The following is a 7,761-nucleotide window of genomic DNA, read 5'->3' on the forward strand; positions in this document are numbered from 1 at the left end:
ATTCACAATAGCAAAAACCTGGAAACAAACCAAGTGTCTGTCAGCAGATGAATGTATAAACAAAATGTGGTTTACCCAGACAGTGGAAGAGTGTTTGGCCATGAAAAAAGAATGAAGTTTTAAAATCTTCTCAACATGTGAGTGCATGCACACACACACAGACACACACACAGCAACTATGTAGAGGTGATGAATGTTATTCATCTTGATAGCTTGATTGTGGTGTCTTTTCATAATGTATACATAAATCAAAACATCAAGTTGTACACCTTAAATATATATATGACTTTTATATATCAAAGATATCTCAATAAAGTTGTTTGAAAAAGACTACATTTAGGGACTCCCCTGGTGGTCCAGGGGTTAAGACTCTGTGCTTCCAATGCAGGGGGCCCAGGTTCAATACCTGGTCAGGGAACTAGATCCCGCATGCCACAATGAAGATCCTGCACGCTGAAACTAAGACCCGGAGCAGCCAAATAAATAAATATATACATTTTAAAAGACTACATTTATATGATAGAAATAACAAGAGGAAGATGAAGGTGGTAATAAATATATTTTTACCCTAAAAAAAAAAAAGGAATGAAACATTCTGCTAAGTCAAATAAGCCAGGCAAAGAAAAATATTGCATGACTCTACCTATATGAGGTACCTAGAATAGGCAAATCAGAGAGACATGAAGCGGAATGGAGATTCCCAGGGGCAGGCGGAGGGGAGCCACTGTTTAATGGGTACAGAGTTATGATGAAAAAGTTTGGGGTACAGATAATAGTGATGGTTACACAACACTGTGAATGTGTGTACTGCTACTGAATTTCACACTTATGAAGAGTTAAACAGTATATTACGTGTATTTTATCAAATTTTAAAAATCTCATGGAACCTTAAAATAGATGACAAAAAAAAAAAAAAAAAAGAAAGAAAGAAAGAAAGGAAAGGGAATGGGCACTCAAAGAAGAGGCTGCAGCCCTGCCCAGCTCCTTCTGGTGACAATGAGCAAACGCCCACCTCTCATCTTCAGAAACCAGGACTGAGATCAGCCGCTCCGCTGCCTCCCTGTGATTTCCCACACTGAACAGAGGACCGGTCCAGGCCGGCGCGGAGCCATCCCTCACCAGGCTGATGACCGGACACTCACCACGGCTCCAACTCAGTAAGGAGCAGTGAAAACTAAATGGAATGAGGTCTCTTGGATGGAATCCCAGAACAGAAAAGGGTACTAGGGGAAACTAAGGAAATCTGAATAAGTAGGGACTTTAGTTAACCATAATGTTCATTAATTGTAAAAATTGTAAGATGGTAATAATGGGGGGAACCGTGAGTGTGAGGGGGGAGGAACGTGAGAATTCTGCTCTCTTCTCAATTTTCTGTAAATCTAAAGCTCCCCCCACCCCAAGTCTCTGGAGCCCTGTGGGTTTGGAAGGTCCCTGCAAGGAGCTCAAGGTAGGGGATGTGGCTCGGGGTGACCTCTGAGCGCAGCCCTCACCACTCCTCCGCGAAGCTGGAGGGACCCCAGCCCCTGTGCTCCCCAGGACATTTCGGCAGGCAGTTTGCTGTGAAAAGGTCGGGTGGCCCAGGCGGAACTGGGCTGAAGCTGAAAAGGGCCCCTCACTTGGAGGTGCACGTGGAGGCTCGTGGACCCGCTGGACTTCTCCTCGGGAGCGGCCCCATCCGGGTACCGCCGCCATCAGCAAGGGCAGAGGCCGCCCCAGCTGGTTCCCTGTCTCCCAGCGCAGGGCCAGGTGCAGACCAGCGCCCAGCAGGCCGCCCCAGATGCCCAGGCCGGAGCCGGCGCGCAGGGGAAGCGGAGACCCCCACCCTTGGCAATCACATCTGTTTCAAATCCACGAGGCCCGCGGCGCACGGCTTTCCGGGAGAAACCAGCCTCCCAGCCGATCTGCCCCCAAACGTGCCTAGAGCAGAGGTTCCTTCAAGTCTTTGGATCAGCAAGTACTTTTTCAGGCGTTCAGTTCCCCTCGTGAAACCATGCAGGGACGTCCCGCGTCCTTCTTCCACCTTTCAAAAAGCCCCCGAGGTAAGCGGAACACTGCCTTCGCTCCGCGGTGCGCCCGCGGGTAGGTGGTTCTTCCGTCGTGCAGAAGCGCCCCTGTCCTAGACCTCTTTCCCCATCAGAGGCCGACAGGGCGGCAGCCCCCTGGCCAGGACACCCCGCAGACCGGCCCGGCAGACGCAGGCTGCCCTGCTTCTCCTATGTGGCGACTTGCCTCGCCTGTAGAGACCTCCCGAAAGGTAAGGGGCTGCTGGGAACTCAAATCGAGACCGACAGAACCTCCGTAGAACCCACAGGCACCCGGCGGGACCCTCGCTGGGCGACCCGGGTTGGAACCCGCGGATCCAGTTCAGCGCAGCCCGTCTCAGCTCCCGGCGGGCACAGCTCCGCGCGGGCACAGCGCCCTGCGCGCCGACGCACGTGCGTGCTGGGAAGGCGGGCTCCCCTGGCGCGGTGCTGCTGGCTCCTGCCGCACCCCAAACCACAAGACCCTCCTGGGGTCACGGCCCCCGCGCCCACCAGCGCCCTGCACACGCGCACCAGTCGGCCCAAGAGGGCCAGTTAGGGCCAAGGGTGCGGAAGGTAGTAAACTCCTGTTTCAAAGGGAGACTTTTCAGGCGGGAAATTGAGACCCTACAGAGGATCTGGAGACCGCCCGGTCACCCGGTCTTTGGGAGGGGCTTTTGGGGATACGGTTTGGGATAAACACCCCCAGGTAACTCTTGGGAGGCTAAGTTTTGCGCTCCCGCTCCTTCCCCACTACCCCTCCCCATTCTCCAGCTCAGCCATCCGCCTTGCCTAGGGCTCGAAGTGGGGGGTCTCAGGGCACCCTCCCCCACCCCCTTAGTACGTGCTGGAGGCAGGGCCCTGTTTGCCCTGCGCACCCTGCGCTCCCTCCCACCGCGGGCAGCCACCTCCCGTGCAGCCTACGCAACTACATCAATATTTTACACCCCGCCCCCACCCACTCCACAGAACTGGCAGAAGAGAGCAATTTTCGAGACAACCATTTCCCATCCAAAATGCAGCGAAAAATCAATGATGGCACCATTAGAGCGCATCTTCCGAAAGTCTCAGCTCGACGCCCCCCGGCTCGCGCCCCCTGCCGTCCCCTCCGCAGCCGCAGGAGTTGGAGTGGAGGCCCTGGGCCACGTGGGCGCGGAACCCCCAGCTTCAGGACAGTCTGGACTCGCGATAAGGGGAGGGTCCGGGACGCGGGGGGCGCGGGGCCAGCTCCGCGGCTGGCAGATGTAGATGATGCAACGCCGGCCCAGCGGTTGCCGAGGCGGGGACCCCGTCCCAGACCCCGGCCAGATCCCTCCGCCTAGGGGTGGGGCGAGTCACGGTCCGGCAAGTGCTCACCTGGACCAAGACCGGGAAGAAGCGGCGGGCTGGGCGCGTCCGAGGGCGGCGAGCGGTGACCCGGAAAGTGCGACCCCGGGGCTGGGTGGCACCCCGGGGACCGGGCGGCCAGAGTGGAAGGAAGGCGATTGGCCGAGAGGAGGGGGCGGGGGCCGGCTTCCGGCCAATCCCGAGTTGCGTATCGCGGGGCCACCGCCTCTCTCGTACCCGCCTCTCGCCACGCCCACCCCGCCACGCCCCCATCCCTCCCCCACCGCCGCACCTTGGGTCAAGACCCCACCCCCATCACCTACTCTCTTTTGACGCAGCCGTGGGCTGGTGGCCTCTGTCCCCTCTTCTCCCCTCACTCCCGGGACCCCCGCACGCTCCGCCTACCCCTACCCTCTCCCCACTCCCCGCCCCGGGACCCCAACCAGAAACGCGCATCCAGGGGTGTGCGAACACTCTGCACCCAATGTCCCGATTCTGTTTTACTTGGGTAAATCCTTGCTCTGCGGGAGTGTAATAAATAAATATCGATTGATGAGTTAAAAACGTGCGGTCTGGAGAGAGGAAGGCCTTGGAAGGCCCTGAGGACGAGCCTCAGCACGCATCCCGCCTGCTGAGTCCCCTCACGCAGGCCCCGGTCCCGCGACCACCGGACACGGTTCTGTCTGGTCGCGGGACCCCAGGGGGCTGAAAGCTGCGGGCGGACCCAGCGCGCAGACAGTAGGCGCTCTGCACCTGGCTTGGGATCCACCACGGCGGGTTTGTCCCGACTTATTTCCTGCCCCTCACGGTCCAAGGGCCCCGCATACACAGTGCTTCGCCGGCCGAGCCCCGCTGTCTGCCCAGCCCGGTAACCGCTCCCATCAGGGAGGGAACCTGAGCGCACGTGGACATGGCCAGAAGCCACAAAGCCGCTGCCAGCCGGGCTGCCGGCAGGCTCTCACCAGTCACGGGCGCCAAAGGCTGAAGGCCAGGATGGCCCTGGTCGCTGGGAAGGCCACCGCTAATAACAATATTCCAGACTGGGTGCTCTCGACTTTTAAAGAGCCTGCCTGCCTCTTGAGGTTCCCGAGCTGAATGGAGAATCCCTGACCCTTGAGTTTCTCCTGCACTGTAGTGACTAACTGGAAGGCGGAGCCGCCAGGCTTAGGCAGACATACAGGATGCAGTTACTTGGCCCAGCACCCAACTGTTCAGTGCGCTGGCCACGGGCCCGCATTGCTCCCAGCACTGCATGGGAAACAGAGCAAGCTCAGACAAATGGCCTCTGCGCCTGCGGGGTTGCTGTTCTAGGGGAGGGGGCTCAACAGACATCACTTCATAAAAAAACTTCCACTAATGGGACTGATAATAAAGAATGATACAGCGGGGAATGGAGAAAGACAGGAGTGGGAGAGTCCTAGATCAGGTGGTCAGAAGTCTCTGTGGACAGGTGACCCTTGAGCACAGAGCTTAGGAACCACATCTTGTCCTGGAGAAGGATGTCCCCGGCTGAAGTTAGCCAGTGCAAAGGCCTGGGGCAGGAAGAAGGCAGGGTGTCCGGGGAAGCAGGGAAGGTCACTGTGGCCGGAGTGGAAGCAGGTGCGGTCAGAGGTGGGAGGGGAGGCGGAGCCCAGGCCACGATCTGGACTTTAGCCTCAAAGACCTGGAGCGCTTGGGAGGGTTTCCAGTGGGGAGTTTCTGATTATGCTCCGACTTATTTTACCTTGGCATAATTTCAGACTGCCACAAAAGTGGCAGGAAGAGTATAAGAATTCCCAGATACTCAAAGATTCCCAGATGTTAAACTTTTACTAACCCCTGAATCTTTCAGTGTGATCTTAGTTGGAAATAGGGTCTTTGAGGATATAATCAACTTAAGATGAGGTCATAGAGAATAAAGAGGGGAGCTCTAAATCCAGTATGACTGGTGTCCTTATAAGAGGGAAATTTGGACACAGACCCACAGAAGGGAGATGGCCATGTGAAGACAGAGGCAGAGACTGGAGACATCCAGGCACAAGACAAGAACACGCAAGCAACAGGAGCTGGAGAGGCAGGAATGACCCCCCGCCAGAGCCTCAGAGGGAGCAAGGCCCTGAGACACCGTGATCTTGGACTTCTGGCCTCCAGAGCTGTGAGAGACAATGAATTTGTGTTGTTTTAAAAGGCAAGCATAAAATTTTTTTTTTAATTTTTGACGTAATTTCAGAATGTCAGAAAAGTGGCAAAAATAGTATAAAGAATTTCCAGGTGCCCTTCATGCAGATTTTCCAAATGCTAAATTTTTATTATGTTTGCTTTACACTTCTCTCTCTGTGTCTGTCTCTCTTAGATTCTTACATATAAAATATGTATCTAAGTCTCTGTCATCAATTTATCTACCATCTATCTATCTGGTTTTTCTGAAATGGTTGAGAGTAAGTTGGAGATACAATGTCCCTTTACCCCCAACTACTTCAGTGTGTATTTCCCAGAAACAAAGAATTGTTTCCTATAACCATAGTTCAACTGTCAAAATCAAGAAGCTAAAACTGCTTTTAAAAAATTAAATAAAGACTTTAAAAAACAAACAAAAAGTTAACGTTGATACAAAACTATGATCTAACCAACAGACCTCACTCAGTTTGCCAGTCATTCCAACAGTGTCCTGCATAGCCAGTCCCTGACCATATGCCACATTCAGTGGCTGAGTCTCTTTAGCTATTCTTTGTATTAAGACATGGACATTTTTTCTTTCTTTCTTCCTTCCTTCCTTCCTCCCTCCCTTTTTTTTTTTTTTTTTTTTTGGCTGCGCTGTGCGGCTTGTGGGATCTTAGTTCCCTGACCAGGGATTACACAGTGAAAGCGTGGAGTCCTAACTACTGGACTGCCAGGGAATCCCCAGGACACTGACATTTTTGAAGTGTACAAACCAGGGATGTTGTAGAATGTCCTTAGTTTGGTCTAATTCCACCCAGGGGATGCACTCTGGATGGAGACCACAGGAGTGGTGCTGAGTCAGAGTCTGTGATCTGACAGGGGCACCTGCTGTCTGCGTGTCCCATCATTGGCAAGGTTAACTTTGCCCACTTGCTTGCTCCACTGTAAAGTTATCATTTTCACTCTTGTAATTAGTAAGCATCTTATGGGGAGAGGCTTTGAAACTATGTACATACCCTGTGACTTGTCAAATCTCATCCTCTAATTATAGCTTCCATTGATGATTTCTGTCTGAGTCAATTTCGATTAAAATGGTTGCCCAGGGGTGGTTTTCTAATTCTATCAGTCCTTCTACATTTATTATTTGGCATTCCACTATAAGAGTTTTTCTTCTCCCCCACTCATGCATTCATTCATTTATTTTCACCAGTGTGGATTCATAGATTCCTGTTTTTAAAAAACCATACGTTTTACCATTGAAAGTGAACAGACCAATGGGTTTTTGCACACAAGCACTAATATTTAGTATTCACAGAGTTGTGCAACCATCACACAGTTTTAACATTTGTGTCACTCCAAAAAGAAACCCTGTACCCATTAGCAGCCATACCCTCATCAATGCAGCAGCCATAGGTAAACCACTACTTTATGTTTTTATTTATATAAGGTAAATTCATGGATTCTAGCCATACTATATAGGTTATAATCTTTCACTAGCATTTTTTGATGGAAAATAGTCCCAGATCAAGAATCAAGCTGGATCCTGTTGTTACCTGAAAATAGGGTTCACCTCCTGGTGGGTGTCAAGCCAAAAGACACAACCAAGCCAAAGAGTGGGAGAAGGAAGGATGTATTATTTGCAGCAAGTAAGGAGAACACCCGGGATCCTTCCCAAAGCACTGTATCCCCGAGCAGCAAAACTGGGGAAGTTTTAAGCTAAGGGTACATGCATATTCATGAGGGGCTTGGGTGGTGTATGCATGTTCATGAGGGGGCCTGGGCAGAGGAGAATTCAGCATAGAATTGGGGCCAAGGTCGACAGAATCCAATCTTTAGTTGATTGAAGCCAGGAGGGTCAACATCATTATCCCATCCTGTACCTGGTGGGGGTCTCAGTTCCTGCAGAACTCAAAGACTGTATCAGATTGTGATGTACATTCCTTGAGGAGGAACTAGGATTCAGTTTTACCAATGAACTACTGCTTCTTTCTTTTTTTAAAAAAATAATTAATTAATTAATCAATCTATTTTTGGCTGCATTGGGTCTTCGTTGCTTCGCGTGGGCTTTCTCTAGTTGCAGTGAGCAGGGGCTACTCCTCGCTGCGGTGCGCGGGCTTCTCATTGCGGTGGCTTCTCTTGTTGCGGAGCATGGGCTCTAGGCACACAGGCTTCAGTAGTTGTGGCTTGCAGGCTCTAGAGCGCAGTGTCAGTAGTTGTGGCGCACGGGCTTAGCTGCTCTGCAGCATGTGGGATCTTCCCAGACCAGGGCTCGAAC

The sequence above is a fragment of the Hyperoodon ampullatus genome (assembly GCF_949752795.1).
Source record: "Hyperoodon ampullatus genome assembly, chromosome: 5".
In the NCBI taxonomy this organism is placed as follows: Eukaryota; Metazoa; Chordata; class Mammalia; order Artiodactyla; family Ziphiidae; genus Hyperoodon; species Hyperoodon ampullatus.